The 11,028-nt window shown below is 43.1% G+C and overlaps 1 protein-coding gene across 4 annotated transcripts in view; it reads right to left on the bottom strand.

Moving 5' to 3' along the window:
- Positions 1 to 11,028, bottom strand: part of Gnb1 (G protein subunit beta 1) — a 64,465-nt gene that overhangs the window by 29,699 nt on the left and 23,738 nt on the right. For all 4 annotated transcript variants that reach the window (XM_005368667.2, XM_005368669.2, XM_005368668.2 and 1 more), the window contains exon 2: positions 7,201 to 7,249. The gene's annotated coding sequence lies outside the window, so the exon portion shown is untranslated. The remainder of the gene's footprint in view (positions 1 to 7,200; positions 7,250 to 11,028) is intronic.

Raw genomic sequence — 11,028 nt, 5'->3', positions numbered from 1 at the left:
TATCTATCTATCTATCTATCTATCTATCTATCTATCTATCTATTATGTATACAATATTCTGTCTGTGTGTATGCCTGCTGGCCAGAAGAGGACACCAGACCCCATTACAGATGGTTGTGAGCCACCATGTGGTTTCTGGCAATTGAACTCAGGACCTTTGGTAGAGCAGGCAATGCTCTTAACCTCTGAGCTATCTCTCCAGCCCCTAGAGTATTGGTTTTTTAACTGTATTTTAGTTATGTGTGTCATGCAAATGCCTAGTATCCCCAGATCAGAAGAAAGTATTGCATCCCATGGAACCAGAGTTAGATGGCTGTTGGCTTCCATGTAGGTGCTAGGAATCAACAGTCATCTCTCCAGCCCTTCCCCCAGTCAACAAAATTTTTGTGTAAAAGTTAAACAGGTGCTTAGGGTATAGGGGATAAGGCAGAGACACGTGCATTCTTGGGTTCAATGCTAGTTAACCCAGTTGAAATGGAACCTTCTAGGTCAGTAGTTATCAGCCTTCCTAATGCTTCCACCCTTTAATATGGTTAGTTCCGTGGTGCACGCCTTTAATACCAGCACTCGGGAGGCAAAGACAGGTGGACCTCTGTAAGTTCGAGGTCAGCCTGGTCAACAAGTGCTAGTTCCAGGGCAGGCTCCAAAGCTACAGAGAAACCCTGTCTTGAAAAACCAACAACAACAAAAAGTTCCTCATGTTATGATGACCCCATCATAAAATTATTTTCATTGCTACTTCAAAATTCTAATTTTGCTGTTATGAACTAAAATGTAAATATCTGTGCAAACCAATGTTCTTAGGTGACCTCTGTGCAAGGATCATTTAATCCGCAAAGGGTTGAGACCCATGGGGTTTGAAAACCCCTACTTTAAGTTTAGTGAGAGGCTCTGTGTTGATAAATGAGGTAATGAATTAGTAAAACAAGAGGCCAAGATTGGTCTACATACATACAAGATGAGTACACCTACCTGCGTGCATTGATACACACACACATGCATGCACGAACACACACACAATAATAAAATAAAAATTAAACCAACAGGCCGGGCGGTGGTGGCGCACGCCTTTAATCTCAGCACTCGGGAGGCAGAGGCAGGTGGATCTCTGTGAGTTCGAGGCCAGCCTGGTCTACAAGAGCTAGTGCCAGGACAGGCTCCAAAGCTACAGAGAAACCCTAACTTAAAAAAAAAAAAAATTAAACCAACAAATCTTTAAGTGTGATGGCATGCCTCTAAGCTTCAGAACTTGGGAGAAGCAGAGGTAGAAGGACTGCACTGAGTCTGAGGCCTCTCTGGTAATATAGTGGGCTCCAGGCTACCTAGGACTGTGTATCAAGATCCTGCCTCAACTCTTCCTCAAAACTCAAAGTTAGTATCACATGGCTTAACTAATCACTGTTATTTTCATTAAGAGTAAAAACACATCTTGGGTAAATCATCTGGATGACCCCAAGCGTAACTGCTCAAGTTCCTGATACTTTTCTATTCTACAGAAAAACGAATGAATACCGTCGATGAAGATCCACACTATAGGCTCCTGATGCATACACTGGCAACAAGATCCCTTCCAACTAAGTGCCTTTGCTGCTGGGCAGTGCAGAAACACTTGAGAAAATGAGTTTGAGAGTAACCACCAGTAATGGGCTAAGAAAGGCCTACAAGGTGCAGCTGTGCACTATAGGGAAGCCCCACATTCCTAGACTAGCACCTGCTGTTGCTCTCTAGGAAAGCAGGCTATGCAGCAACACAGCTTCCAAAAGATTTCTGAACACAATGGTAGTCTCATTTCCTGTCAATTCTCCGCGCCTGTTATTTCCTCAATTAAGAGAGAATCTTGCTAGCCAGCCTAGTATGAGCTAAAATTTACCGTTACACCTAGTCTGACCTCATACTTCACTTCTCCAGTGTTATCGTTACAGGTACGTACCACCATCTCTGGCTACAGTGGTTCTTTTCAAACCATTTTTTTTTCTTTTTCTTTTTCTTTTTGGTTTTTCGAGACAGGGTTTCTCTGTGGCTTTGGAGCCTGTCCTGAAACTAGCTCTGTAGACCAGGCTGGCCTCAAACTCCCAGAGATCCGCCTGCCTCTGCCTCCCGAGTGCTGGGATTAACGGCGTGCGCCACCACCGCCTAGCTTCAAACGTATTTCTTTTTTTTTTTTGGTTTTTTGAGACAGGGTTTCTCTGTGGCTTTGGAGCCTGTCCTGGAACTAGCTCTGTAGACCAGGCTGGTCTCAAACTCAGAGATCCGCCTGCCTCTGCCTCCCGAGTGCTGGGATTAAAGGCGTGCGCCACCACCGCCTGGCAAAATTTATTTATTTATTTATTTTTGGTTTTTCGAGACAGGGTTTCCCTGTAGCTTTTGGTGCCTGTCCCGGAACTAGCTCTTGTAGACCGGGCTGGCCTCGAACTCCCAGAGATCCATCTGGCTCTGCCTCCCGAGTGCTGGGATTAAAGGCCTGCGCCACCACCGCCCGGCCAAACGTATTTCTTGAGTGGATGTTTGACTCGCTAGAAAGCTCCAGCAAGGGAGAATACCTCAGGCTTCCCTGGACATCCCTAGCATTAGAGAACATTATTTACTTTTTCAGGAAAAGACTGGGTCATTCTGTCTTTAGCACACAATATTTAAGGACTAAAATTTAAGAATATTCCTATACAACAGAATAACATCATGTTGTTTAGATAGAAAGATGTGGTGCATGTTAGTCTTGCATGTGTCTGGCTTGCTTCACTGGTTTTACTCAGGCCCACTACAATCCAGCACTTCTTACCCTACAAAGTCACTCTGGCTATAAAGATCTACCACCCAATCCAGCATTCAACTAAGAAAAAGTAGCAACCAAAGTCACAAGGTACCCTGAATTAGTTCAGTCAACACACAGCAGATGACCCGGACACAAACACTAAAGCTGAGTTAGCTTTAAATCACAAAACTGAAAACAACACACTAAGAGGATTTTGTGAAGAGGAACTTTCTGAGCTGTCTCAAAAGCTCCTCAGGCTTGGCAGCCAATGACTTTACCTAAATAGCCCATTAGCTTTATAAAGATTTTTCACTAGGTTTCTAGTAAACCCATTTTCCTAGTTTTAAGCACTATAACTGGGTGACTGTCATATATTTTTTTTTCTGTAGTATATGAAGAGAGTATCCAATTAAATGAAAGATTTTAGGCCAATGAGATGGTTCTGTGGGTTAAGTCTCTTGCTGTTCAAGCCTCATGACTTAAATTCAACGCCTAGAATCTAACCATGTAAAGATAGAAAGAAAACCTGGCTCCATAAAATCACCCTCTGATGCTCACAGTATGTTAAAAAGAAAGAAAAGAAGAAAGGAAGGGAGAAAGGGAGGGGGGAAGGATCTTAACAGCTAGCAGTCTTTTTCTAAAAAAATGTTTTATCTATATATGTGTATGGAACACACCTGGTAAGGACAAAGAACAGCTTGAAGGAGCTGGTTCTCGTGTTCCATGTGCACTGAGTACCTTTACCTGCCGTCCTAATATTACCTTTACACGCCTGAATGAAGTGCAGCACACACTACTATTTACAGTTTTAATGCTTTAAAATGAATGTATGTTTAATAAGTCTTACTTACATTTAATCACTTTTGACTTTCTCTTCAGTGTTGTTAGTCCCTTGGCCCTTCTGGAAACCCCACCATCAGGTCTGCTTGCCTGGGCAGCTCTTCTCCTCCAGAGCATGTCCCAGGTAAGCTTTGGCTATGCTGAGGTGGCATTTTCCAGTCTAATCCACTAAGACAGGACCTGCTGAGGCCTCATGACTGCCCATGACCCACATCTGACTTCAGTTTTAAGTTAGAACTGCTGTTTAGGAAATCTGAATAATTTAGAAACATGGGGCTAAGAATGCAGCTCAGAAGCAGAGTGCTTGCCCACTATGAGAACAAACAAGCAGACGAGACCTATCCTTACTCTAAGTAAAGCATTAGCATGATTAGAATAGTTTACACATGTGGTATGATATAAAATCCTCAACATGTGACAAAGACAGCAGCAGCATAATGCCCTCCAATCAAGACCCTGTGAAGGAAGGCGTGCAGAGTACCTCAACAGTAACCTCAGGGTCCTACTATTAAGACAGTTATCAACAATGACACTTGGGCTACAAGTCTGCTACCGACAGAAAACAGACACATGGGCTGTCAAGATGGTTTAGCCAGTAAAGACACTTGACATCAAACCTGCCAGCCTGATTTGGACAGCTCAGGATTCACCTCATAGAAGGGGAGAATTGACTCCTGTAAGTTGTCCTGACTTCCCTATGTGCGGTCTGTTGCAATGTACATACACAAAATAGACTATAATTCAATATAATTGGATATAATTCACTCAGGAGACAGAGACAGGGAGATCTCTGTGAGTTCAAAGCCAGCCGGATCTACAGAGAAAGTTCTAGGACACTCAATGCTAAACAGAGAAAAACTGTCTGGAAAAACAAAAACAAAGAAAGCAAGAAAAAGAATTTCAGTTTCTCCAACATACAAATAGGACTTCACTGAATCAGGTTTTACTCTGGTCTGGAACATCATCATCTATGTCACAGAGCTAAAACAAAAATTATATGAGATAATCAGTCTGACAGTCCACCCCCATCCCATAAGCCTCTCAGTGATTATACTACTGAAGTGTCCCCTTTAACAGAACAACTCCAAAGTTAACAGCTGACATCTAAGTGGAAGTCATATTAACACAGAACACTACTGTCCTTCTTCGAGATGTTATTTTCAATGACAGGAATTTCTTAAAGATTTGAAGTTATGAAAGTGGCTGGATTTATAAGTGAATGTCTTTGATCCCAGCACTCAGGAGGCAAAGGTAGGTGGATCTTTGTGAGTGTTGAGGTCAGCCTGGTCTAAATAGTGAGTTTCTGGACAGTCAGACCTACATAGTGAGATTCTGTGTCAATCTGAGAGAAAAAAAGGGATGGAGGGAGGGGAGATTAGAACTGTGAAGCCAAACAAACAGCACTAGACCTGAATGAACATAAACAGGGAGCTGTACAGGGAGCAACCGTCAACACATTTTCTAAGTGTGATAACAGTATTGTTTTATGTTTAAAGGTACTGAAATCTTTAAGAACAAAGATTCTCCTCAAAACAAGCAAGAAATAGAGAAATGGGTAGGGGCACGTGTAAGAAAAAGATCAGCTATGAGCTAGTGATGATTTTAGTTTGCTGACAGAATTTTTTCAAGTGGTTAACTTCTTGTACGAATTTCAGTTTTCTATTAATAGCCACCTTTTAAATTTGGTAAGGTGGAACATACATCTAATCTCAGCACTCAAAAAGGTAAAACAGGAGGACACTGAGAATTGGTCAATGTGGGCTACACATTAATATCCTGTTTCAAACCTCTTTCTTGTCCACTACCTCCTCCCCTAAATTATTTGTGAACTTTGAATCTTGATTGAAATGTAAGAAAACAAAGAGAAAAGAAAGCTGGGTGGTGGCTCATGCCTTTAATTCCAGCACTTGGAAGACGAAGGTAGGGAGATTTTTGATTTCCAGGCTAGCCTGGTCTACAGAGTGAGTTCCAGGAAGCCAGGGCTACACAGAGAAACCCTGTCTTGGAAACCAAAACAACATAATGCAAATACACAGTAACAGCTAGGCATTATTGAAATGCCTAACTCTTGTTCTGAATGGTTAGATACACTTTTTTTGGCCTTTGTACAGCATAGGCACAGGCATGTACAATACCTGCAGGAACACGCACACACACAAGGATGGAGAGATGGCTGTTTCAAAAACTAAGGAAGAAGGCTCAGGAGAGATGCTCCAGACATTAAGAACACATGCTACTCTAATGGAGAACCTGAATTTAATTCAGCTTCAAGGCATTTTGAGCCCTCTGGCCTCTGGGGACGCCTGCACTCACATGCAAATACCCCCCCCCACACACACACAAAACACATATCCAATTAAAAATAAAACTTAAAAAAATACACATGGCATGCATGGACACACACACAAATTTTTAAAATAGAGAAATGGGCCAGATGTTGGTGGCTTACACCTGTAATCTCAGCGTGCTGAGAGAACGAGGCAGGAAGACTGTTTGACTTTAAGGTCAACCTGGCCTGCATGGTGAAACACCAAGGGGAGGTTGGGGACAGCAGGCTGAAGAGATGAGATGTCTCTATGGTTAAGAGCACTGGATGTTCTTCCTGGACATTCCCAGCACCATATAGGAGATAACAACTCTCTGTAACTCTTTTTCTTTGGCCTCTGCTTGCACTGCATGCACATAGCACACAGACATACAGCAGACAAGACACCTAGAAATATAAAATACCAACAAAGACCTTTAATGCCAGCGCAGGGGAGGTAGAGGTACAAGTCTGAGGTTAGCCAGGCCTACATTTAGTAAGACAGACTATCTCAAAAAGAGGGGGTGGGGTACCAGTTACTTGAGAGAACGAGGCAGGTCAGGGCCAGATTAGACAATACAGCAAGAAAACAGGTAAAACTGTGACAGAGTAATAGAGAACATTTGAAAGAAAGTAAAACTTATAACAAAGGAGCTGGAGAGATGGCTAAGTGTTTAAGAGTACCAGCTACCCTTTCACAGGTCCTGAGTTCAATTCCCAGCAACCACATGGTGGTTTACACCATCTATGATGAGATCTGGTGCCCTCTTCTGGCCTGCAGGCATACACATAGGCAGAACATTGTATACAAAAACAAACAAACAAACAAAAAACTCAATGAGATTAATAACCCTGGGCTGGTGGTAGATGTAATTTGCCAGTAGAGTACAAGTTTAGCATGGGCAAGGACCTCAGCTTGACACCCAGAAGAAATGTAAATGCTGTACTTTAAGAACTGATGAGTGTTGGGCTCTGTGGTTTATGCCTTTAATCCCAGCCCTCAGAAGGCAGGTGAATCGGAGTCCCTGACAGCCTGATCTACAAAGTGAACGCCAGAACAGCCAGGGCTACACAGAGGAAACCCTGTCTTGAGATATAAAACAAAACTGATGAGTGTCAGGATGGACACAGAGCACACTTTTAATCACTGCCCTGGGAGGCAGAGGCAGGTGGATCTTTGTAAATTCAAGGCCAGCCAGGTCTGCATAGTAAGTCTACACAGTCAAAGGTACATAGTAAGACATTCTCAAAATTCCCCACCTCCAAAGCCCCACAAAAATGACAACAATGATATATGTGAAGTTACCTTAATTCAGAAGTGTTTCCGGTCTGTTTTCCCACACATGTAAGTCTATCTGTAACAACAGAAAAGATTTTTATCATATTGGGGCTGTGCTAACAGCTACATTAGCTACATTGTAGAAAACACATACACAATCCTCTTCTTTATTACTTTCTCCACCATAAATTTCTATTCATTATAGAATTTAATTTTTCAGCACTGAAAAATAAAGAAACGAAGACCAGGCACTCAGCCTGGTCTTCATAGTGAGATCCTGCCTACACACACGCGCACACGCGCACGTGCGCGCGCGCGCACACGCACACGCACACGCACACACACACACACACACACACACACCTACAGAAATAGTAAACAAAATAAAGAGACAGGGGCTGGCAAGATGGCTCAGCGGATAACAAAACTTGATGCCAATCCTAATGACCTGAGCTCAGTCCCTGGACGCCACATCAAGTAGGAGAAAACCAACTCCCAAAAAGTTGTTTTGACCTACCTATCTACCTATATACACACAGCCATATACATAGTAGATAACTTCAATTACGACACATCCAAAATATGCAGATCCACGGACAAACAGCAGGAGTTGCATGGGGCCATACACAAAGTATGAAATTTTATTGAGAACAGGCCTCCTTTGAGGGTGACAAAAATACAGACTTAGGTAGGGAGGCAGTTGCACAACAATGTGAATATACTAAGTGCTACTGAATCATTCTCTTTAAAGTGTTTTGATTTTCTATTATGTGAATTCCACCCTAAAAAAGATAAGGTGGGTGTTGAAGTGGAAGTTAGGGAACACAAGTTAATCAGTAAAAGCAAGCTACATCCACCTCCACACGTCCTCTCGGAGAAGATCCTATGAGCACATGCCTGAGGGACCATCAAGTTCTCTCAGTCTAGAGGAAGGCCTCAACCTGGCACCCTGATTTATTTTTTCTTTCTTTCTTTCTTTTTTTTTTTTTTTTTGTTGTTCTTTCTTTCTTTAAAACAGCCCTGGCTGTCCTGGAACTCGCTTTCTAGGCCAGGCTGGCCTCAAAATCAGAGATCTGCCTGCCTCTATCTCCTGAGTGCTGGGATTAAAGGTGCGAGTCACCACTGCCCAAAATGTTTATTTATTTTTAGCATTTTGTTTTACTTTGTCTTTGAGACAGGGTTTCACTAAGTAGCTCTGTCTGGCCTGGAACTTGATATACAGACCAGACTGGCCTCAAAGTCACAGAGATCTGCCTGCTTTTGCCTCCTGAGTGTTGGGATTAAAGGTGTGTGCCACCATACCCAGTTTACCCTGCGTTTGAATAGGAACCCCACAGACTCAGAAGTTCAAACGCTCGGCCCATAGGGGGCAGCACTATAAGGAGGGGTGGCCTTGTTGGCGGCTGGTGGGGGGGTCCTCATATGCTCAAGCTACACCCAGTGTGGGGCAGAGCTCTTTTTGCAGCCATCTGTGGAACAAGATGTAGACCTCCAGCACCATGCCTGCCTGCACACCACCATGATAATTAGAGACTAAACCTCTGGAACTGTCCATCTGTGGAACAAGATGTAGACCTCCAGCACCATGCCTGCCTGCACACCACCATGATAATTAGAGACTAAACCTCTGGAACTGTAAGCCCCAATTAAATGTTTTCTTTTATAGGAGTTACCATGACTGTGAGGGCGGAGATGGTGCACACCCTAATCCCAGCACTCGAGATGCTGAGGCAGACGGATCTCTGTGAGTTTGAGGCCACTCTGGCTCACACAGTAAGTTCCAGGACAGGTCCCAAAGCCAGAGAAACCTGCCTTGAAAAATCAAAACATTAAAAAATTAAAAAGAGAGTTGCTATGGTTGTGGTGTCTCTTCCCAGCACTAAGACATTCTGGTTTATTTAAGGTGAAATTATTCTTTGGGGAGGGTGAGTTGTCCAGCGACTGACAGGTATACAGTAGATAGATCCCAGTTCCTACTGTCAATTACAACAGCACAACTAGCGTCGCTGTAGCCCAAGTAAGAATCCTGCCATAAAGGGCCATTATCCCAGTCTCTACACAAAGATCTTCCCGAGCATCTTTTCAGAGTAAAAGATAAAGGGATAAATCACAAGGAGAGAGAACATGAGCAAGGAAGTCAGGACCGTGAGATGGTGGGACTGATCTAATGGGAGCTCACCAGGGCCAGCTGGACTGATCAAACCAGACTCTCTGAATGTGGCTGACAATGAGGGCAGACTGAGAAGCCAATGATAATGACCCTGGGTTTTGATTCTACTGCATGTACTGGCTTTTTGGGAGCCTAGTCTGTTTGGATGCACACCTTCCTAGACCTGGATGGAGGGGGAAGGGCCTTGGACTTCCCACAGGGAAGGGCACCCTGACTTCTCTTAGGACTTAGAGAGGGAGGGGAAGGGGGAGGGAAATGAGAGGATGGGAGGAGGTGGAAATTTTTAATAAATAAAAAAAAAATCACAATTTGCTCTATCTGAAACACTAAGGCTCCACTCCCTGGGGGTTCAAGCTTTCTATTCTTTCAGAAGACACTAGGTACTTGCTAGCTCCTGTGGCCATGCCTGAATACAGTGGAGAAAGGGGCTGTTGAACTATTCCAATATCTCAGGTCAAGTCAGGTGAGTTGTCTGGATTTATTTGTGGGAAAAAATAAGACCCAACTGCAGTTTTAAAGAATATGTAGGAATCAGAATTTAAAACACCTTAAATAGGGCCGGAGAAATGGCTCAGTGGTTAAGAGCACTGTCTGCTCTTCCAGAGGTCCTGAGTTCAATTCCCAGCAACAACATGGTGGCTCCAAACCATCTGTAATGAGATCTGGCGCCTTCCTCTGGCATGTGGGTATACATGGAGGCAGAAAGTTGTATACATAATAAATAAATAAATGTTTTAAAAAAAACACCTTAAGAAAATTGGGAAAACCAGAATTTATTGAAACCAAAGCCAATATCCAACATGCTACCACACAGCTACACCAGCTAGTCTGTGGTGCAGTGGAAAGATGGGGCACATCATAGATGCCTAGGTACTAATACTGACAGCCTGAACCTGCTGCCCACCACAGAACTAGGAGCCAAAGTACCAGACAGGCAGGCAGGAGAAGAGCGCTTTTGCAAGGCAAATGTATGGAGACTGAGTGAGCTAACGGCTAGCCGCTGCTGCTGATACACACACGGCAGTGCCAGCTGGCATGAACACGTGATGAGAAAATAGCCTGCTATAGAAACTAGAAAGGTATAAATGTCAAAAGTTAGAATGGCTGGAGAAAGTTCACTAGTACATATTTAATATAATATACATAAGGCCCTGGGTTCCAGTGCTCTAAAAAGGTTTCTACTACATTTACTTATTATATGTGTGTGTGTGCTCACTGGGGGTGGGCATACACAAACATATCCATGGCACACGTCCATTCTGCATCCAATATTGAGTCCTAGGAAACAAAATCATGTCCTTAGGTTTGCTGGCAAGCACCTTCACCAGATGAGCCATCTGTTGAGTCAACTCACCAGTTAAGTGCAGCATCTGACAGAAGGCAGTGCGGTAGATACTAACATGCAGCAATCATGACTGCATCATGCTCACTTAGTCAAGGAGCCCATCACAAAGTGGTTCATTCCCATGGCTATACTAGTTAAATTCCAAAGATCAGACACCATTTCAAGATTCTGAATAAAAATCATCTGGTCCTGTTTGACTCTATGGAGCTAATTTAACTGTATTAAATATGAATATGATTAACTTCTAAGTACACACATACTGTAGTACATCTTGAGGTTAAGTTCTAAATACTGTATTTGTATAATAAAGTCACTTAATTTTTCACAATCTTTTTTTTTT

Source organism: Microtus ochrogaster, unplaced genomic scaffold (genome assembly GCF_000317375.1).
Source record: "Microtus ochrogaster isolate Prairie Vole_2 unplaced genomic scaffold, MicOch1.0 UNK38, whole genome shotgun sequence".
Classification (NCBI taxonomy): domain Eukaryota; kingdom Metazoa; phylum Chordata; class Mammalia; order Rodentia; family Cricetidae; genus Microtus; species Microtus ochrogaster.
This window is presented reverse-complemented; position numbering and strand designations above follow the sequence as displayed.